The following is a 23,880-nucleotide window of genomic DNA, read 5'->3' as shown; positions in this document are numbered from 1 at the left end:
CAGGGGAGAAGCACATACCAGCAGTTTTCAGCATGTCCTAAGAAACATTAGCCTTCTAAAAATCAATCTGTAGTGCTTCTTCAAAACAGTCATTCATTCAGGGAAAACAACTACCTTATGAGGCTGGTGACTTATGCTAACACTATAGCTTTGTTCTCATCATCAATAATAATAATAGGTTAACATGAATATATTCTTGACAATTTCCATCTTGCTCTCACATGCATTACAGCCTTTTACTAACCCTCAGGGAATGGGGGTAGTCATTGTTTTGCTTTAATCTTCACCCCACTTTCCTAACATCTGTCCAGGTGTATGGTCTGGTCTGACGAGATACACATGGAAGCAAACACAAGCTTGCTTTGCCGTTTCCTGCATGAGCAGACAGACCTACAAAAGTCTGGCCTATGTACATTCCCCAAGAAGCTTAGAACAGTCCTGGAAAGGAATGGCTATCTTGCATTCTTCTTTGTGTCCCTGCTGAAATTGTTAGCTGAACAAATGAATGAGTGAAAGTCATTTAGAAGCAGTGTGACATAATTCAGAAGCAGCCTTTCCCTTCTTGCATTGGCTCCTTGGGCTCTTGCAAATCAGCATCTCCGTGAATCTGTGTTGGAGCACCGTCTTCTCTTCATCTTCTGACACCTAAGGTCATGCAAAAGTTGGAGCAGGTGGTCTATACGCCCTGGGCATGTTAATGACAAAAGACTTCCAGGACTCTGTTTAATCTAAAGAATTATATCTAAGAAAATCAGAATTCGATTTTTAATATTCCCAAGTATATCCTTACTCTTAGCCTTTCTGTATTTGCACATTTACCTATTTGCTAAAGATTTATTTGCAGCCCCCAAATCAGTACTCTCAGCACCTTAAAGGCAGACCGCATGGGGGGAGTGGAAATTTGAGTTGCCCATGCTGATGTTCCCTGCTGAGGCGTGGTACGTGAACAAGGCTTTGTCCTGCCTTCCTGTTTCAGCTCTCATATCTTTCGTAGCCTATTGAGTGTCGTGCCACTTCTTTCAAGTTCTGTATGTTTTATTGGTGCTTTTGCCCTTTCATATGGCTCCCAAGTGCGAGGCTCAAGTGTTGTCTGATGTTCCTAACCGTGAGAAGGTTGTGATGTACCTTATAGAGAGAAAAGAATGTGTATAGGAAACTTCTCTCAGCATGAGTTATAATGGTGTTGACCAGAAGTTCAATGTTAATGAATCGTCAATATATATTATAAAAGGTGCCTTAAAATAGAAACACCTGTAACAAAGGTAAATCTTCATTAGCTGATGGAAATGTAACCAGAGACTTGCAGGAACCTAACCCTGCATTTTCCCTAAGAGCAGTTGTTAAGTATTTGCTCATTCAGTGTTTGTGGCAACTTTATAGAATATATCTACTGCACATAATGACAATCAAATGTAGATTGTACTGTTACCTCTTTTACACAAGAGGAAACAGTAAAATCAGGTAAACAGTGGCTGGCAAGAGATCATATCATAGGCAACAGCACAACTAGGACTTCCAAAATATTGCTCTTTCAACCACAACAGACATCTTTATGTGAGTGTGTGTGTGTGTGTGTGGGGGGGTGTTTTGGGGGGTGGTATTCAGGGGCATAGCATTAAAAGGATTTTTTTAAAGGTGAAGAACAGGAGATACCAAATCCTATAAAAATAATGAACAGGTACCTTAATAACTTAGTATTATTTAGGTAAAGCTGAGTCCATATTTGCTGAAACTTATGCTATTTTGTCAATGAATGTTAATTGCTATTTGGTACTCAGATATTCCTTAGAAGTCAGATATCCCTCAGATGTGTAGATAGTTAAGGAGTTCAGCCCTGGAAATACTCTCACTGTGGCATTTCCCATGAGATTCCTTTGGAGATGAGGAATGGGCTGCAAATGCACCCAAGTGTTTTTTTTTTTTTTTTAAATCTATAATTCTTTTAGTGAAACTTGTCTCTGTAGACTCATTTTCTTTCACACACAGGATGATGGATAAATGTATCTGCCTATGGGTGGAAGAAGTTTTTTGAGATGAGTGCTTCAAGGTCAGAAGGCTTTAAGAAGACATATTTTCCTGCCAGCTTGCTTGGTGGGGTCAAGCCTTTTCTTGGTGTTAAAAAAACTTAGAAGGCAATTAAGCTATGAACTGTTTGACTCCACTTGGTTGCCTGTAACCACTGGGTCTGCATTATTGGATAATATGCCTCATGGCAGACGGTATATAAAGGCTTCTGGTGGCAATAACTTGAAACGCCTTGTCCCTCCATTCTGTTGTATTCACTTTTATTTTAATAAGGCAATGCTTCTTGGAAAATAAAGAAACACAAGTGGCTTAATGGTACATTTCAATTTAATTACTTAATTCTATTAAGAATTTGCACTATGGCAAGGCTTAGACTGTCTGAAACATACTCTTACAATAGAAATGCTTTTATCTCTTGGGTTGAGAGGCTTCTAGTAGTCCCAGAATGCCAGAATACAAAGAGAAAGATTTCTTACCAAGTATTGGTATGGACTGCAGTGGCTTTAAAAGAAATAGTCTGATTATAAAACTGGTCCTCATGTTAGCCCTGTGACACATAACATAAGTTACATTATCCTAGATAAGTTACTGAATATCTCTGACCCTCAGTTTCTTTATTTATAAAATGGGGTAATGTTGTCTACCTCATCCAGTAATTGTCAGGAATAAATGAAGAGACACATCAAGTTCTCAGCACAGGCGCTGACACATTATAATTGCTCCGTAGATGTTCGTTACTATGTTGCTGCTGCTGATGTTCTCTTCCGGGGGAGTAAATACCAGCAGCCTAGAGAACCAGCAGTTCAGCCCAAGCTCTCTCTTTACCAATGAGAACACTTGGTGTTTACTGGAGCTTAAGAATCTGAGGAGAAGGAGCCTTTCCTATGCCTGGCATTAAGATATCACAATGGACAACATTATTTTATTTACTAAATTTATAACTTGGTGCCACTCTGGATTGATTTGCCTCAGGGCATGGCTGAAAACGAAAATACTTTTATTTAAAATGCATAGGGCAGAGTGGCAGTAACAATTGGAAGTTGTTACATTCTCAGCTCTGAGGGGCCATTTAAAATGCTTTCTTGCTCTGCCTTGCATATTTGCCAATTGGAGTCTTGTTGAATCCTGATGGTTTGGTCATTTCTCTAGCTAGGGCCACCCAAGGGGAAAATTCTGACTCCCAAGGTGTGTAGGCAGGAAACTTCATTATCTGCTGTGGCCCCAATCATGCAGACACATCAAGAATCCCTTAGGTATGCTTGAAGCAGATACTGGAAACAAGAATGTTCAGTGAGCTCTTCTATGATTCCAGTGTTTTATGGAATGATTAGAAAGTGAAGGGTTATTTTGCTCAAAGGGTGTAAGTAATGCCATGTGAAACTATCTTTGTAAAACAATCCTGGCCGTGATATTATTATGAAAGGAGGAGTAAAAAATTAAGAACTCCAAGTGTGAGCTCAGATAAGCTGAATTACATGCCCCATTTCTCTGCATGATTGTCACAGTGTATTTCAAAAGTGTATAGGGATTTTTCTTGCGAAAGATACCTTTTAGTTTATCCAATCATATCAGAGTTTTCCCTATTTGCTAAATCATTTCCCTTCCACATTTATCCATTTATTTCCCTCATTTCCTTCATTTCTCTGATTTCTTTCCAATTATTATTTTACCTTACTCAAAGAGTAGCTTTATTAAAATCAATTAGGTGAAGAGCATGGATACTGAGTTTTACGAATCTCCACTGATGGACATGAGAGTTGTGACTGACACTTTGTTCTCATCCTTATTTTCCTTTCTTTCTCTTGCTTGTAAAGCCAAGCTAATCTCTTTTCAGCTTGACTTTAAGCTAAAATGGCCTCATAATCTAGTTCTGGTCAATGAAATACAAACAAAATTCTTCTAGAAAGCTTCTGGTAAAGATTCTTGTTTCCTGATAAAAGAGAAGCACCTGATGGTTGCTTCCTGGTACTGCCACTTCCCACCTCTTTCTTCCTTTCTTGAACAAGAATTTGATGCATTATCTACAGCAGCCTTCTTACCACCATGAGGTAACAAGAAGAGTCATTATTGAAAACACAACCGTATACGAGCTTGGGCATTTGATGGCACCTTTATGTTGCTGAATCACTTCAGAGCTCATCTAACCTCCACATTTCTTACTGAATAAACTATAATTATGGTTTAAGTCCTGGGTAGTTGGGTTTTCTATTGCTTACAGCCTAGATCATCTCTAATATAAGAACTGAATGCATTAAGTAACACATCTGGAACTTATATTTTTGTGACCTTTTTCATTGTGAGAGCTGCAAGGTAAGGAAAAATAGATTATGTGCTTCTGAGAAGCATGCTATCCCATTGGGCAAAATCTTACACTGTTTAGACTTCAGCTTTGGTGAGAAACTAGATAAAGTAAGTAAAAAACTTAAAGGCTAAATATAGATTACACTAGAAGTTTGTAAAGAAGTTATATATATGAAGAAGAGGGAGAGTTGGGAGTCAACGCGATGATCTTCCTCTCAGAGAGCTTAGTTCTCCTCTGTGGCGTTCATAATACTGGTGTATATTTATCAGCACCTAGAATGTGCTGATAATTTTAATGTGCTGAATCATTTTAATACTTGCTGTCATGTACACGGCTCACAAGGAACATACCATGATAGAGTATTGTGCCAAAGTGCTGGAGACACAGTGAAGGTGACTGTTCCTGGCTCTAAAATTGACTTGCTATGGCCTCAGACAAGACACTCAATCGCCCTGCCTCAGTTTTCCTCATCTGTAAAGACAGAATGATCATTCTTGCACAACATTTGCCTTCAGAAGGCTACTGAAAGAATTATTAAAAGAACATGTTGAGTCCTTTGGAGAAAAAAAATCCTTTATAAAAGGAGAAAATTTTAGTTATTTTCGCAGGAATGGAGAAAAGGAGATCTATTTCATGGCCACCTATGGTCTGTGATGGCATCTCCAAAACAGGACTCTGGGAATGGAGTCAGTTATGGGCCTGCTCTTCAATCAGGGTTTCCTCTGTCGTGCAGGAAGGTGGAGTGCCTTGCTCCTGACACCACACTGAGGGGACAGGCAAGGCAGAGTTGCCACCTTAGGCTTTTCCATGAATATGTGGAAAAGAGAATGTGATAAGGGGTTGCCGTTCATGAAAGAAGAGATGCCCTGGCTATTCAATATGAATGCATCCATCTCCTTCAAAATTGATAAGTACCTAATTGAACAAAGCTTTGTAATAGGATTTTACCAGATGAACTATGTTGCACCACCCAGGGGCTTATGGTTTGGGCTTTTGTTAATTATTTCCTAAAATAAGATTCTACTGATGTCCCAGTATCTCTTTGTTCCTCACTATCATTATTACCTTCACATTGCTACTAGGTTCATCTTTTTAAAGCAATTAAAAAAATCATATTATTTCCTCATTCAGACACTTTTAGTGTTTAACCGTTGCTTTTACAATCTCAGGACTAAATTTTACCAAAGCATTTGAGATCCTCTGCAATGTGACCTACATTTATTATTCCCCCTATATAAATTTTCCTCTGCCTGAATTGTTGTCCTTTCTTTTACACCTACTCTTCCCCCAGCCCACCCCATTTTTTCCAATTTAACGAAAGCCTTAGCATACACAAAGGCTTACGCTAAATGCCACCTCAGAGAAACCATTTCTGGTCCCCTTAGTATATGGAATTTCCATAGTATTTTATTTTTCTCACGTGGCGCTTGTGCCGTTTCTCCTTCTGTTGTAGCCATTTAGATATCATTTTCTCTTACCTTCCTGAAAGGAACGCACTGGCCCGGAGGGAAGAGGCTGTGTCCTGGTGATCTGTCCAGCACCTCACGTGGCCCGGAGGGAAGAGGCTGTGTCCTGGTGATCTGTCCAGCACCTCACATGTGCTGCGTCCGTCAACATAGCTACTCAAGAAAATAAGCGTTAGGTGAAATTATACTCCAAAGCCAGTAATATGCACGATATTATGATAGCAGAAGTGAAATATTGAACTAAAACAGGAATGAACAATAAAGTATTTGCATTCTGATCAGTTTTCGAGTGGCTTTGGTAGAGCCATGAGGTGGGGGAGAGTGGGGTGTGGGGTGTGGACTTAAGAGTGAAACTATGTCCACATGTCCACATACATTCAATGTCACAGACTCACCCAAAGCCTCAGAGTTAAGACCTGAAAGCTGTTCACAACTGAGTAGACAATAAAGTCGTTGATCAACATTGTGCGGGGTGGGTAGAGAGGCAGTCACCTAGAAAACATTGCTCTAAGTAAGTAGAATAGCCTAGATTTTTATGATATGACTATAAAGTTCATGGCATTTTGGCAAGTGAAAAATCCTTAATAAATGAATTAAAATAATTATTCAAAATCAAGTAATAATAACCCCTACCCACCATTGAATATTTCCAGCGTGCTCCCCCTTTTTCAAAGTAGGCTCCACAGTGGAGTCCAATGTAGGGCTTGAACTCATGACCCTGAGATCAAGACTTGAGCTGAAATCAAGAGTCAGGTGCTTAACCAGCTGAGCCACCCAGACACCCCAAAGTGGGGCCTCTATTTTAAGTGAATTTCATATGTTATAGTTCTTACTCATCCCCACATCCCAGTGAAGTAGGCATTATTGCTCTTCATCTTACAGAAAGGAGAACTGAGGTTAGGAAACTTGCCCATGGTCACCCAGCTGGTAAGTACTAGAGCCATGATTCCCACCTAGGTCAGTCTCCAAACTACACGTCTTCCTATTTTAACTTATTTTCCCAAACAATCTTCCCTTCAAGTTCCCTTAAAGTTCTTTTCAAGTTTTCCATGGTTTGAGAGTTTGCACATTAGAAATATGAGAGGCACGCTCATGCATCTCCCTGGTCAGGACGAGAGAATGAGTCCTAGTTCAGGATGAGGCTCCTATTCTCTAGGCACCAGGGGCAGATCAACGTATCTATCCGTTGTATATTGAAGCTCCATCGCTTTCTTTTTGCCAGCCCCCATCTTGCAGGTGTCCAACATAAACACTAACAATTTAGGAAGATAAGGCTGGAGTTCACAGCTTCAATTCAGGCAGGAGGAGATCATTTGCAGTTCTTTGTTGGGCAGGTGTGTATGGTAGATGACTAAGGAGGAGGAGGGAGAGTTCACAGTCACTGTCAGCATGACGAATTTTAAAATATGACCTCACCAGTCTGTTTTAGGGATGCAAAACGTGTTCAAGGACTTATCTGTAAAGTCTGGAAGTAGGATCCTTGTAAAGAAACAAAAGCGAGTTTTTAGAAAGTGACTGGAAAATTAAAAATAGTAAAAAAAAAAATTAATCCACCTCAGCCAGGATGACATCATGATGTAATCACTGAAATCAGTTTGTTCTATAGAATCAGAACAAACCCCTCAAATCGACTTCTAGTTGCCTTTTTAAGAGATAAATTGGGGCTGGGAGCTGCTATGCTAATATTCAGCCAGATAAGAAGTGTGTTTTCTTCGTGACAGACCCCCTGAAATGGGGTTTGTGAAAATGAATACCCTGCATTCACAAGAACAGCAGTGCTGCTTGGTCCTGCTGCCAATAAATCCAGCAATTCGATTGTGACTGGGATGTTTATCATCTCTCCACTTCCGTGCACTGCGATGCAAAGGGGGGGAGGGGAGGGGAGACGGCTGTAGTTCAGCTTGTGGGCTGCTGGTGTCATCCCATTACCGCAGAACCGAGGTGGTGCGCATTGTGTTTCTATTCAAGCATTTAATACATTAGTCTGTAATTTTTGTCTTGGAGGTAATGAGCCCTGACAGCTTTGGCTGGTGCACGATAACAATCCCACGTTGGTATCTTTGAAATTCTTCGTTGCCAAATTCATAAAGGAAGAAATGACTTTTGCAAAATGACAGTAAACATGCTTCATTTTATAAGACATTGTGGTTAACAACCTGAAACAATGAAGTGTTTTTTGAGCTATAGCTAAACTAATTTGGGCTATATTAAAAGTGCTGATGTGAATGCGAAGCCACTGTTTTATTTTTGTTTGTCTTGTTTATTTTTGTTGGCTTGTTGGGAAGGGAGAGTGATCTCAGGAAAACACATATGGTCTGATTTTCAGAGATTGATAATAGTGATAATAATAATAATCTCACCCAATATTTTCCCTCTGTAGAGCCTCATCTTGAAAAATAGAAAGACATCAAGCGGGATGGTTCTTAGAAAGGCTGAGATTGCTGCAAAGTCGCTTGAGCGCACAGATCAGCTGCCGCGGGAGGCAGGAGACATGACCTGCTGCTGAGCACCTCTCTGGCCGTGAGTATCACAGCTTTTCAGTGACGATGAAGTGCAAAGGGGGCTTTAATACAACCGGGAAACCTTTGGAAAAAGTTATTTTTAACATCATGCCAACAATTAACTGGTTCGTAAGCATAATTAATGGAAGAAACCCACCGCAGGAGTCATTTTGTAGCTGAAATGAGCTGACAGTCCAAGGTGGCCTGGGAGTTGCCGGCATTTGAAGTGTGGACTGTTGCCAATTTCAATAAGTACATTTGCTAGGTAAACTCCCTTGGAGTACTCCGGTACTCCGGCTACTCAGGCATGAAAGAGAGGGGCCCACTGTTCAGACACAAAGTTTCTCTTTGAAAGCTGCTCAATCCCGAATGCAAATTTCTAAAAAAGAACACCAGAGTCAAAATAATGAATATAGGCAAATCTAAGAGGAATACTACCAGTTACAGTAATAAAATTGTTTCCTCTGTTTAGAATAAAGCCAGGGTATAGAGTGTGAGAAATTTGGGGATGAGGAGCAAAGATGAATTGCTTTGAGTGTCTGTATCTTTGGTTAAAAAAAAAAAAGTGATCCATTGTGTTTTATTTTATAGTAATTATATAAATTAATCCTTGCTGATAGTTACTGTTAAGGGAGGAGAATGAATAACTTTAAAATTTCAAGTTGACTTGGACAGTGGTTAAAGAACATGAGTTATAGGGTTGTAACTGCTTTTTAGAAGATACTTAAACACATCCCTGGAAGTTTATAGGCTAGGTTGTTTATAGCATATAACAGAGATCTTCTGAAAGAAAATAAGGGAGTCATGTAGGCAAAAGATCATGTCGCAAGTGGGTAACGTTTTTCTAATAAGAGATATATTTTTAAAAATGGCTTTCTACTTATTCAGGTTTCTCTTTACTGCAGACAATACATGACTATTGAGCAAATTGTCTGTTTGGAGCTGTAAATGTGTTAGAGAGCGTCTGATGTGTCAGACCAGGAAATGTCCTCAGGTGTTTCTAGGAAACATAAAAATATTCACATCAAAAGAATAAAAAGTTTATGCTCAAAAATGATTATTACATGTAATAGCTGGCCAAACATTTTGAGAGTGCTCTGTCCAAATTCTGAGTCTTCAAGAATCCATATTCAAAGCCATCCTATCACACACTCTGAGATTTTAGGCAAACTTTTACTTTGGCTTTATTGTCCTTGTGTTAAGTAAGGACAAGTGTTCTTAAGTAACCTCCTTCTGCACCATAACGTTCACTTTAGCATGAAGACTTCACCTTGCGCAAATATATAACTTTACTTAAAAGTTGAATGCATAGTTGAGTTTATTTTATGTAATCATATTTGAAAACTACTTGAAAGCAGATGTTAGGCCCTAATCTCACTCTCCTGAGACACTGCTGTGACTCAAAATGCTATGGACCTCTTCCAGTAGTCTCTAGGCAGGATCCCAAGACTGCCAAGAAATATAATAGGAGACATATACAGTCAGAATTGCAGAAAGCTGGGGATAGGTTTTCAAGTTGATGTAGTCTAAGGAAGACCAATATCATGCCTCATCAACACAAAGACACAGAGAAAGCCACTTTAGCATATACTAATAAAAACCTATAAAGTTGGATTAAAAAGACTGACACATGATTTCTTATCTTTTAGTTATTATTTTATTTTAGGGACCTATTTTATGAATGACATTGGCATGCTAATAGAGAACAGTTATTAATGTGCTAAGGGGATTGATAATTGGCTTGAGGCTCGAGGAATCTCAAGATGTTCAGCCTGATGAAGAGAAGTCTTAATAATAGCTATTTTTTGCTAAATTGTTATATCTGTATTTATTTATTTTCTTCTGATAGGAAATAAGAGGTTTCTGGCTCAGAGATAGGCTTTTAATTACTCACGAACATTTTAATCAGTTCCCTACCTCCCAAACCCCCATGGACTGACATAATGAGGAAAGATGTCATCTGCACATTGGGGACAGGAACTCCAAAATTATGAATCTTGGAGCTTATTTAGGGGGTGATGGCATAGCTGTTACGCCTCACCTCTGGGAAGATAGAGAGAGACAGAGAGAGAGACAGAGGAAGGAGGGAGGAGGATGAGACAGAGCTTCGCTCTATAACGTAAACAATATAAATCATCTCTGGGAAGGAAAGCTGCTGATCCCCGGGTCTATTATCTTTTGAACCATAAATAGCTCCGGGGAGATACCTCTGTCATTAACTTTCAAGACTTGTTTGCCATTCATTCATCTTTTAACCAAAGTTGCTAGTAATATTTGCTCAATAAGCTCTGACTATGCCAAAACATGAACATATTCATCTAGTGTTGCTTCCGTGACATGTTTAAGAGTCTGAAAAATATTAATAGAAGGGACGTAGATTTGTTTTGTATGGATTCAAATAATAGAAATGGGAAAAGTGAACAGAAGTCCTAGGGAAACATATTTCCATTCAATTTAGAAACTAAGATCCATTCAACAATAGAACTGATTTCCTCATAAGTTTGTAGATTCTTTATCCCTGGAGATACACAAATATACTATTTATTGGAGAAGCAATTTTTGCAATGGACAAATGGACTAGGGGATCTCCAGTGTTCATTCCATTACTAAGATTCAATGATTGATGTATTTCAGAATGGAGGCATTTTAGTTGCCGCAAGACTCCCCCCCAAAACTAAGATTCTATGCCATATGAAGTAAGAAATGAGGTTGTGTTTTTTGGCTCTGGTTCTAAAGAATCATGGTATGGTGTTCTGTGGGCTGCTTCACTCTCAGCACTTGGATGTTTCCAGCAAAATTCACACTTGGCTGTTTCTAGCAAAATGGGAACAACGTAAATGAAGAAGGAAGAATTGTCCACATGCAGATCTGGCAAATCTGAATTTGACTGAGATAATTGTATGGGGCAGATAAGTTAGCATTCTGTGCCTACCTCTTACACCAGGTAGTAAGCTCTTAAGGACAGAGAAGTGTCTTTTATTCTCTGTGGTATCTTTAGGATACTGCACAGGGTCCCAAACAAAATAGCCACTGAATAAATAACTTTGTAAAAATAAATTAATAGATGGATGGATAGATGATAGATGTTAAATTTTCTGGAACTCCTTTCAAAGTCTTTTTTTTTTTTTTTCCCCAAAGTCTTTAAGTCGAGTTTAAAGCCCTTAGAAAACTCCAGGGAGAAAAGCTATACTGTCTATTAGCAAGAAAGGCATTAGGATATGTGTACTTATGTCTCTAGTTAGATGAAGAAGAATGAGATTTTAAAGACTCTAGGTTGTGGTCAAAGGGATCTGTGTCTTTACCTGCATACTTTGAATACTTTTTTTAAATAATAAGGTTTTCATTACTCTTAAATTAAAAAAAATATTTATGGGCTCAGAGGAGATCAGCAAGAGAGAACTGTCATAGGAAATTGGTAATTGATGATGGCTGGTTTGCCAAGTAGAACAAGTGGCTGATGAGTGAAGGGCTCTCCTTCCAGATTACTAAGCTCCCTGGAGGTACAGGGGTTTCAGCAAAAGTTTTAGTTCTTAGGCATGTTGGAAAGGTCTCTTGTTTCAGGAGAGAAAATAGTCTAAGGTTCTTCTGAAATGTAAGACAATATAACTTTAAAGGTCATACAATATAAATAAAATTAATAAAATTCTGGTCTTAAATTAGAATACTGATGATCATAATTTTCTGAACTTTAACTGAGATACCGAATTTGTCAGGGAGAAGTATACTTATGGCAAAAATGGGACAAAATTTAAAATCATATTGATCCAGAAATTAGGAAACATGCTTATTACATTTGGCATGGTTTAGAATTGAAATAGTGAGGTTGTATTTTGCCAAAACCTGGACAATGACTCAAGGAATCAGTTTATTTAAATTTTTTCTTCCAGTTTTATTGAGATACACCTGGCATATAATGTTGTATTGGTTTAAGGTGTACAATGTGTTGATTTCATATATGTATGTATTGTGGAATAGTTACCATAATAAATTTAGTTAACATCCATCACTTCACATAGTTATCTTTTTTCTTATGATAAGAACATTTAGGTTGCACTTATTAACAACTTTCAAATATATAATACAGTGTTGTTAACTGTAGTGACCATGCTGTACATTACATTCCCAGAACTTATTATATCTGGAAGTTTGTGCCTTTTGGCTACCTTCACCCATTTCCCCTACCCCCAACCCTCACCTTTGGTAATCACCAATCTGTGCTGTTTCAATGAATTGTGTGTTTTTTTGTTTGTTTTTTCAGATTTCACATAAAAGTGAGATCATGTAATATTTGTCCTTCCCTATCTGACTTATTTCACTTAGCATAATGCCTTCAAGGCCTATCTGCGTTGTTGCAAATGACAGCATTTCCTTCTTTTTTCATGGCCACATAATATGCCATTATATATGTGTGTGTGTGTGTGTGTGTGTGTGTGTGTGTGTGTGTGTGTGTGTGTGTGTGTGTATCCATTCATCCTTTGATGGACACTTAGGTTTCCATACCTTAGTTTTTGTAAACAATGCTGCAATGAATATGGGGATGCAGATATCGCTTTGAGATTGTGACTTTGTTTCCTTCAGATACGTACCCAAAGGTTGGATTGGTGGATCATATGGTAGTTCTAATTTTGATTTTTTGAGGAACTTTCATACTGTTTTCTATAGTGGTGGAATCCATTTACATTCCCACCAGTAGTGCACAAGCATTCCCTTTTCAACATATCCTTGCCAATACTTGTTATTTCTTTTTGATAAGTGCCATATGAACCGGTATGATGTGATATTTCATTGTAGTTTTGTTTGCACTTCCTTGATGATTAGTGATGTTGAGCATCTTGTCATGTACCATTGGCCATCTCTGTATGTATTCTTTGGAAAAATATCTATTCAGATCCTCTGACCAGTTTTTAATCAGATTTTTGTTGTTGTTTTTGCTATTGAGTTGTGTGAATTCTTTATATATTTTGACTATGAGCTCCTTATCATATATATGGTTTGCACACAATTTCCCTCATTCCGTAGGTTACCTTTTTATTTTGTTGGTGGTTCCTTTTACTTTGCAGAGCTTTTTAGCTTGATCTAGTCCCACTTGTTTATTTTTGCTTTTGTTGCCTTTGCTTTTGTTATCAAGCCCCCCAAAATCAATTTGGATACCTTTTATTTCTTTTTCTTGGCTAATTGCTCTGGGTAGGACTTACAGGACTATGTTAATTTAAAGTGGCAAAAGTGATCATTCTTTTCTTGTTCCTGATCCTGCACTGAGTATGATGTTAGCTGTGGATTTGTCATATATGGACTTTACTTTTGAAGTATATTCCCTCTGTACCCAGTTTGTTAAGAGTTTTTATCATGAATGGGTGTTGAATTTTGTCAGATGATTTTTATGCATCTATAGAGATGATCATATTATTTTTATTCATTTTGTTGATGTGGTATATCACAATTAGTTTGTGGATGTTCAACTGTCCTTGCATCCCTGGAATAAATCCTACTCAGTCGTGGTGTATGATCCTTTTAATGTACTGTGGAATTCAGTTTACTAATATTTTGTAGAGGACTTTTGCATCTATGTTCTTCTTGGAAATTTGCCTCATGGAATCAAATTTAAGGAATAGTGTGGTTGGTTTTATTTTCAAACCTCATTTTCCCCCATTATCATCCTTTTCCCTCTCTTCCTCCCTCTCTCCCTTGTTTTCTTTTTCCCTTCTTTCCTTCTGTTTTCATTCATATCTGACACATATTCCTACATGTGTCACACACCATAGTTGGTACGGGGGACGAGTGGTGAAATGCTGAACATGGTTTATTTAATCATGAAACATACAGTCTACTAGAGAAGTTATACTCTAAAACAAATGATGAGTGTTTTTGAAGGGTGTTAAGGGTGTATATAGGATGAAATAGTTTGCCAAAGGGTGATGTACTTATGCTTCCACAGTCATTTTCTCTTGGATTCCATTAATTCTATTAATAGGCATTTTGAGCACAAATTATAAACTTGTCACTATTCTAGGCACTGATGATCTACCTCTTTTCCTGCTGTTTGGTATACCCTCTCTCATTCTTTTTTTTAAATTTAAATTCAACTTACCAACATATAGTATATCATCAGTTTCAGATGTAGAGTTTAGTAATTCATCAGTTGCATATAACACCCAGGGCTCGTTAGATCATGTGTCCTCCTTAATGCCCTTAAAGATCACCCAATTACCCCATTCCCCCCACCTACCTCCCCTCCAGCAACCCTCAGTTTCTTTCCCATAGTTAAGAGTCTCTCATGGTTTGTCTCCCTCTCTGATTTCTTCCCATTCCATCTTTCCTCCCTTCCCTTCTGCATTTTTTCCTACATTCCTCATATGAGTGAAACCATATGATAATTGTCTTCCTCTGATTAACTTATTTCACTCAGCATAATAACCTCCATTCCATCCACGTCGATGTAAGTGGTAAGATTTCATCCTTTCTGATGGCTGAGTAATATTCCATTATATATATATACCACATCTTCTTTATCCATTCATCTATCAGTGGACCTCTCAGCTCTTTCCATAGTTCGGTTATTGTGGACATTGCTGCCATAAACATTGGGGTGCAGGTGTCCCTTCCTTCCTTCCTCCCATCCTTCCTTCTTCTTGTCTATCTTTTTTTCCCCTTTTCTTTTCTTGAGTATAATCTTACTCTCCCATGCCCAGATATAGTAGGAAGCAGAAGTGGTGTTAATACTTTTATCTACTTATTTTTTAATTTACTTGTTCAACAGACATCTATTCAGTAAACATTTATTGAACAAATATCTAATGAGTGTGTAGTCTTTGTCAGACACTGAATTAGGTTCTGCTTTTGATGTTCTCCTTGCTCTTGTCACTTTTATACCCTTCGGCTCTCAGGTATATGCTACCTGGTTGTTAACCCAGTGCTCCTCTGGTTGCTGTTTTCTTCTGAACTCACAGGTAATCTACCTTCTTCTTTGAGGGCTTTGACTCTAACATGAATCTTCTTTTTTTTTAAAGATTTTATTTATTTATTTGAGAGAGAGAATGAGAGACAGCACGAGAGGGAAGAGGGTCAGAGGGAGAAGCAGACCCCCCGCTGAGCAGGGAACCCAATGTGGGACTCAATCCCGGGACTCCAGGATCATGACCTGAGCCGAAGGCAGTCGCTTAACCAACTGAGCCACCCAGGCGCCCCTGAATCTTCTTTTTTATCATATCCTCTGACATCTTATAATGGCAGCATCCATATGGATAAATTCATGCTCTCCAAAAAGTATTGAAGAACTTATTCTTTAATTATTTCTCTCTCCAAATAAATATCTCTCAATTTATGTCTTTGACATAGAGCAAAATTAACTGGGTATAATATTGACTGGTAGTTGGTGTTCAACAGATAATTTTCCAAAATTTTTATTGGTATTTAATTATAAATATTGTATTTTTCTACTTAACAATACATTATCCTAACTTTAAGCTTTTAATTTTTTTAGGTAACTAGAAAAATATGATGCTTAAATCTATTTACAGTATCTGTGACTTTCTCAAGATGATTAACAAATGATTCGAGTAAAAATATGAATTAGGTTTATGAACACTTTAAGGGGCAGTCTTAATACTTTATTATGATCAATAAAGAAAATAAAACTTGATTAACAACAGTATATTTAGCCATAAAACTCTCAATTGGTTAGTTGCAAAGTTGCAAGTAATAGTTCATTCAAAACCTTAATGGGATGTAGTATTAAATTGATCTTAACTGTAATTTATTACTTTGAATAAGATTTTGAAGACTCATATTTGAAATAACGTACTGGAAAATTTTAGTGACTATGTTAAAATTTGATTATATGATATATCATTCAACTAATTAACTAAAGAGAGATGAAGTTTCTTTTATTAGAGAAGTAGTCCTTTTTGAAAGTAATGAAATTGAGCATATAGTTAAATTAATTTCATACCATATTTGCTTGAAATGTAAACTCAGCATATTTCTAGTTACAGAAATGTTTAAAGTACCTGATGTTAACAGGTTTAAATTTGGTGTTACCACTTCGATAGATATGAAATTCTGGCTATACAATAAGTTGATGATATCTGATTATTTGCTTGCACTGGACAAAAAGTGGATATATTGCTCTCAGGTAAAAGTGCAAACATCCTTTTTGTGTGAAATAGGTTAAAATAATGTAATTCACTTATAAATTTTATTTATAAGGATGATCTGTAAATTGTTGGATTTATAAGAAAAGATGCATTGAAGAGAAATCATATAATACTTCTTGGGAATAACATTAGCTACTTTTGCTCCTTGAGATAAAAATGCAACTGCAGAGTCAAGTTAGACCTAAATTTGAGATTACTTGTTAGAGTAAGTTTTGGCTTAAGACCTTTGTACAAATACGCTGAGAGTATTTCAGAAATGTTTTTTTTTTTTTTTTTTTAAAGATTTTATTTATTTATTTGACAGAGAGAGACACAGCGAGAGAGGGAACACAAGCAGGGGGAGTGCGAGAGGGAGAAGCAGGCTTCCCGCCAAGCAGGGAGCCCAATGCGGGGCTCGATCCCAGGACCCTGGGATCATGACCTGAGCCGAAGGCAGACGCTTAACGACTGAGCCACCCAGGCGCCCCTCAGAAATGTTTTTATGCCATGGTATTTTAATTTGTTTGGCTTTTATCAATATAGTTTAAGTTGGTTCAAAAAAAGAGATTTCTAAGATTTTAGAAAAAATTACATTGTAAACATCGTAATTCCAAACCTTGGAATAAACTTGAGTTGGTCATGTTGTACAATCCTTATTAGCTATTGCTGAGTTATATTTAATAATATCTTGTTTAGGAGTTTTACAAATGTGTTTTTGAGAGACTAGTTTGTAATTCTAGTTTCTTTGGTCCTCATCAGCTTCTGCTTTCGAAATTGTGCTAGCTCCTTCCAAAATGTTGGGGCAATTTTCTTCCTTTCATTTTTTCCTCCCTCTATTATATAAAAGGGTTTATGTTTGATGGTTAGGAAGAATTCATGGATAAGGGTATGTGGGCCTGGGGTTATATTTTTGGCAAGGTTTTAAATAATGGATTCAACTAGATAGTTACGTATTTTGGTTTTCTGTTTTATCTTTGGTCTGTTTTACTGAACTGTATTTTTATTTTATTTATTTATTTTTTACTAAGTTGTATTTTTTTACTAAGTTGTATTTTTTACTATTTTTTTTACTAAGTTGTATTTTTAAAGGAATTTGTCTATTTCATCCAAAATTTCAAATTTATTGGTATAAAATTATTAATATCTGTTTACTTACCTTTTGATGTCTATAGTTCCCTTTGTCTTCCTTAAGTTGGTAATTTGTGTTTTCATTTTGTTTTTCTTGCTTAATTTTACTAGTAGTTTGTAAAGTTTATTAATCTTTTTAAAGAGGCACATATGGTTTAAAATTTTTTTTATTTTACATTCATTACCTATTAGTGATTTCATTGATTTCTGCTTTTTTATGTATTTCATTTCTTTTGTTTTTTAAGTTTTGATTTGCTGTCGTATTCCAGCTTCTTGAAATGGAAGCTTAGATCTTTGATTTTTAGCTTTTCCTCTTTTTTTATATATGCACCTAAGTCCATAATTTTTTCTATCAGCACTGCCTTGATGGCAGCTCACAATTCTCAATATGTTTTGTATTCATTGTCCTTTGAGTTAAAAATATTTAAAAATTTGTTTCCATTTTCCACTTGAAAATAATCTTAGTTTTGCTTCCTATATTTCTTTCTTCATGTATTTGACAAAGTGTTAAAAAAGCGTTGTTTGTTAGATATATTTTTCTTGCTTGAACAGATTTAGTTTATTACAAAAATCTATTAGTTTCTAGATGAGATGCCAGTGAAAAATTTTATTGCTAGGCATCAAAAAAATGTCAAGCAGTATATATTGCAGAATATCAATTATTGACATTTTTGACTTGAGAGTAAAATTTTACTGACATCAGGAAGTTTTATTTGTTTTGTTTTGCTCTGTATTGTTTTGGAAAACACTTCCACTGAATTTTATAAGGCATTCATGGTATTAATACAACTATATCTTTCTATTATGAATGTGCAATTTTTTTTAACTTAAGATTTTTTAATGTATGTGCATATATTGTATTAGTCTGCTAGGGCCACCATAACAAAATACAACAGACTGGATGGTTTAAACAATAGCAATTTATTTTCTTACAATACTGGAGGGTGGAAGTCTAATATCAAGGTGCTGGCAGGGTTGGTTTCTTGTGGGCTCTTTTTTTCTGGCTTGTAGAGGGCCACCTTCTCACTGTGTCCTCAACATGGCCTTTCTTCTGTGTGTGCATTCTCCTGGTATCTCTTTCTCCTTTTAGAAGGACACTAGTCCTATTGATTAGGGCCCCAACCCAATGACCTCATTTAACCTTAATTATCTTCTTAAAGGCCCTATCTCCAAAAATAGTCACATTGGGAGGTAGGACTTCAACATATTATTTTTTGGGGGGGGGGACACAATTCAGTCCATAACATATGTATCCTTATATATTTTTTAGCATTACTATTTCCTTACTGCAGCAACGTTGCCCTATATGTAGTATTGCATTATAATAAGGTTAAAATACGTACATTATCTACCTACTTTTTATTAGTTTGAGAAGACAGCTAATATAAAAGCATAAGAATTATTCAAAGGAATTTGATCCTTTTTTTTTTTTTTTTTTTTTTTTTTTTACTGTAAGCTTAATAAAAGTATTTTAGGGATGCCTGGGTGGCTCAGTCGATTAAGCGGCTGCCTTCGGCTCAGGTCACGATCCCAGGATCCTGGGATCGAGTTCCACATCGGGCTCCTTGCTCGGCAGGGAGCCTGCTTCTCCCTCTGCCTGCCTTTCCCTCTGCTTGTGGTCTGTTTCTCTCTCTAACAAATAAATAAATAAAATCTTTTTAAAAATAAATAAAAAAAATAAAAAATAAAAATAAAAGTATTTTAAAAATTCTGTTAGAAACATTGATTTAGATTTCCCTTTTTGGGTGTATAGCAGAAGAGATGTACAAAATGATATATTTTAAAGACATTTTAAATGTATTTTGGGAGAGCATACAAAGAAGTAATTTTGAATTCAGAAAAATACTGAGTACTGAAAGTACTGAATCTAATGTATACCTGAGGATCTCTGTTTATCATTGAGGGCTGTTTTCCAATTCTGATGGATTTAGAGACACCCTTTCACCTTGCATAAATCAGGATCCTCTGAGATGATAAGCAAGTGGTGAATTAGAGATAGTTGCCTTGCAGGGAGTATGGAGGGAATTGTGTCTATATTATTCTTGGCTTAGGGTAGAGTAAGAAAAGAAAATGTCATTCCAGATCATTTGTAACCTAAGGTAAGGATTCATACCTTGTGAATTGAGTTGAAAATTTAGTTGCAGTTGATCTCAGATGTGACCCCAGAAGCATGGAAGAATCAAATGCAAACATATAAAAATTGACAAGACGGTTTTAAGAAAAAGAATCAAATAAAACTTCAGTATTAGAAAATAGTATACATAAAAATTGAACTTAGAAAATAAATGGATCAGGGGTGCCTGGGTGGCTCAGTCGTTAAGCGTCTGGCTTTGGCTCAGGTCATGATCACAGGGTCCTGGGATTGAGCCCCACATCGGGCTCCCTGCTCCACGGGAAGCCTGCTTCTCCCTCTCCCACTCTCCCTGCTTGTGTTCCCTCTCTCTCTGTGTCTCTCTCTATCAAATAAATAAATAAATAAATAAATAAAATCTTAAAAAAAAAAGAAAAGAAACGGATCATTAAAATTCAGGATGGCACTGATGAAGAGACTATTAGTGGTTTGAAAACTAATATGAAGAAAATATTCACAGGTAAGAACAGTAAAAAAAAAAAAAAAAAAAAAAAAAAGAAAATGTTAGATATGTGAAGGACAGATTGAGAAGATCTAAAATACATCTCTTAAATGTCCCAGAAAGGGAGAATAGAGGATATACAATATTTAAAAGGGGGAAAAAAAAATCAATGTACACTTTCCAGAACTGATGAAAAACACCAATCAAAAAGCTTAACAGATTTCAGAACAACAAATCAAAGAGGATGTCTAAATGTAATCAGAGAAAAAAGAGATTAGTTAGGAAGGAACAACTAATTAGCCTGCTAACTGATTTCTCAGTAGTAATAATGGAAGACAGAAAACAATGGAAAGGCATTATCAATGTGCTAAAAAAGTAATTATCAGTTTACTATTCTACACTTAGTAAAATTATCTTTTAAGAATGAAGATAATATAAAGATATACTTAAATGATAACTGAATGTATTTACAACCAATAGACCCCCATTAAGATATTTCTCAAGAATGTATTCCAGAGGAAGGAAAATCATAATATAGTTTATTCTTATTATTTGTTGCAGTTATATTCTATTAAGTTGCTGTGAACACTGAATTAGCAAATACAGAATTACTTCTTTTAGTGGAAATAGAGTCATGATTCTGTATCTGGTCATAACATTTTACCAGCCAATCAATATATGTTTTATGACTGTTTTATGAGTGTTTATATTTAAAGATGTCTTATTTAATATATATTTTTGATTCATTAACATTGATCTCCTGGCCAACAGCACTATAACGCATGCCTGAGCAAAGCTTATCTAGCATACGTATTTTCTTTGGAAGGGACACCACAACTTCATTGTAGTTAGGGACACCAGGCAGAACCTCAGGACTATGCTTGGGGTTACTAAAACAGTGAAATCACCAACAAAAATGAGAAAACACAGCACTAAATAGACCACAAAAAGGATATTTGTTTATAGAATGAGAACTGAAAGAAGTGCCACCTTGTTCAACTTCAGCTGGGAGTGCATGCATTAAATGACTCAAGTTTTTTTGCTGCTGTGAGCTGGTGTGTGTGTGCAAATGACTACAAAAGTGCCACAATGGCTAATTTTGGGGTTACACATTTTAGTGAGTAGGTAAATTCACAAATATAGAATTTACAAATAGGAGGATTGACTATATAAAGAATACTTGAGCAGGAAGACATGGTCAACATTTAGATTAAGCAAAAAGTGAATATGTATGACATTAATATTGTCTAATTTGAAGACATAAGCAAGACAAACTAAATTATTGTTAATTTGTGGTATATAAAGGAAATAATTGCAGTTTAAGCACTGTGGTGTCCTTGTTATCAATAAATTGATTAACCATAGATTTTGTCAAGTATACATTTGAAAATTTCTTTGGAAATAGAATATTACCTCCTTTCTGCTAGAAAAAAATGGAATGAGAGTTAAGTTTGAAATAAAGAAAAAATCAGAAATAGTAGATCAACAAGGTGCAAAATAAGATGATAGAAAGGAATCCAAATATATTAATAATCAAAATAAATTTAAACAAAGTACAGCTTCCAGTTAAAAGACTGTCAGATCTACATATATTTATAATAGTTCAATTAATTTCCATTTATAGTGATTCAGTAAGGTTGAAAGTAATGTAAAAAGATGAACTAGAAAAATATGAATTGGATGAATATTGCTGTAGGTACACTAATGCCAGATAACATTAGTTTGAAGTCAAAAAACATTGCTAATCATAAGTCTGTCTATATTAATTAAAGAGTCAAGTCACCAAGAGATAGAGAAATTTTAAACCGTATGCAACTGATAAAGTAGTTTCAAGATACACAAAGCAAAATAATCGGAAGTGCAAGGACAAACCAGTGTTATGGGAGAGATTAGCTCACCTTTTTAGTGGTTACTAGATCAGTGAATAAAATGTCAATAAAGATGTAGATGATTTGAGCAAACTGATTAAATAACTAGATCTAATGGATGTGAATAGAATCATACAACCAACATTTAAAAAATAAAGATTCTTTTCAAGCACACATAGATCATGCAAAAATGTTGATCATGCAGTAAGTCATAAAGCAAATCTGGGTTTCTATCAAATATTTGCTATTATCCATGTCAAGTCATCTTACCAAAAAGAAATTAAGTTAGCTTCAAAAATGAAACAAAGTATAAAATGACACTTATTAGGATATCAAAAAACATACCTCTAAATAATTTTGTCAAAATGAAATTATAATGGGAAATAGAAATATTTACAATGAAATGATAATGGAAATACTATATAACAAAATTATAGGCCACAGCTAAAACATTCTTTCAATCAGGATTAGATTTTTTTTTCTGTAAGGCCCAGGAAATAAATATTTTGGGGTGTGTGAACAACATATGTTCTCTGTCACGTATTCTTTTTTATTTTGGACTTACAACCCTTTAAAAAATATAAAAACCCTTTTTACCCTTGGGGGCATACAACATGCCTGGAGTTGGCCTGCAGCCAGAGTGTGCCAGTCTCTGATTTAGAGGGTTATATATATGGTGTTCATTTTTCTAGTTGAAAGAGAGAATGACTAGAAATTAATGAGCTCAACATCCAACTTGAAAATTAATGAAAGACAAAATCAAAGAAGATGGAATGAAATAACACAGGTAAGGGTAAATTAAATTAAAAATACACTCAATAAAAGGATTGGTATATCCAGAAGATGGTCCTTTGAAGTGACGAATAAAATTGAATTAGTGTTTAACTATTTAATTTGGTCAAAGTGACAAAGTAAAATATAACATATAATCTTTTTATCAGACGGAAACATATACTGATGTTTGTTTAATCCTGGATGTCTTGCAATTGTGGAATAGATTATCATCTGGGTATCAGGAAACATTACACATGAATTGTTGGGAGAAAGAGCACTCTACATATGACCTGATTGATAATATAATCAAATCTGAAGTGCTTCTAGTATCATTTGACAATAAGATAATTATAATAAAGAAATTATTGCTTTGGATTAATTTTAAAAATTATTAGGATGCAGTTCCCAAGACTCCTTAGAAAACAAACTCAAGGTGATTACAAATTGCTTTTTCTTTTTTTTAAAAAGATTTTATTTATTTATTTGAGAGAGAAAGAATGAGACAGAGGGCATGAGGGGGCTGCTGTCAGAGGGAGAAGCAGACTCCCTGCTGAGCAGGGAGCCCGATGAGGGACTCCATCCCAGGACCCTGGGATCATGATCTGAGCCGAAGGCAGTCGCTTAACCAACTGAGCCACCCAGGCGCCCCACAAATTACTTTTTCAATGTAGCAGATGATCAGCAGATAGATACTGCTTTTCTACCATGTGACAAGCACCAAGCTAGGTATTTTGTATGTAGTGGAGACTAATTCAATGTGGTTTCTGACCTTATATCCATTAAATGTCTAAACATAAGCTTGGCGTATACATAGTTTAAAAATTGAGACGTATTAAGAAGGAAAACTCAGGATGTTATGAAAAAGGAAAATAAGAGGGAACAAAGTTTTATTGGGAAATAGAGAAATTCTCTCCATGAAAGAGATATTTGGATGGAAAGCCTGAATATGAGTAGGAGTTAGCCAAGTTAAAGGTGGAGGCAGGGATGAGGGTAGGCTAGAGGCCGTGCCATCAGCAGCAGCTACGGATGTCTCCTGATCTGTGGAAGGAAGGAGGCTAGTGTTTGTATTATATTGTGAGAGAAAAGACACATACAATGCACAAGATTTTAT

General features: G+C 36.1%; 1 long non-coding RNA gene across 1 annotated transcript in view; it reads left to right on the top strand.

Annotated features, from left to right (window-relative positions):
• Positions 1-7,779: 7,779 nt before the first annotated feature.
• The window catches only part of LOC118523444 (uncharacterized), a 657,240-nt gene continuing 641,139 nt past the window's right edge, over positions 7,780-23,880 (top strand). The window contains exons 1-2 of the long non-coding RNA XR_013443438.1: positions 7,780-7,843; positions 8,174-8,313. This is a non-coding gene — a long non-coding RNA (uncharacterized LOC118523444). The remainder of the gene's footprint in view (positions 7,844-8,173; positions 8,314-23,880) is intronic.

Source organism: Halichoerus grypus, chromosome 1 (genome assembly GCF_964656455.1).
Source record: "Halichoerus grypus chromosome 1, mHalGry1.hap1.1, whole genome shotgun sequence".
Taxonomy (NCBI): Eukaryota; Metazoa; Chordata; class Mammalia; order Carnivora; family Phocidae; genus Halichoerus; species Halichoerus grypus.
This window is presented reverse-complemented; position numbering and strand designations above follow the sequence as displayed.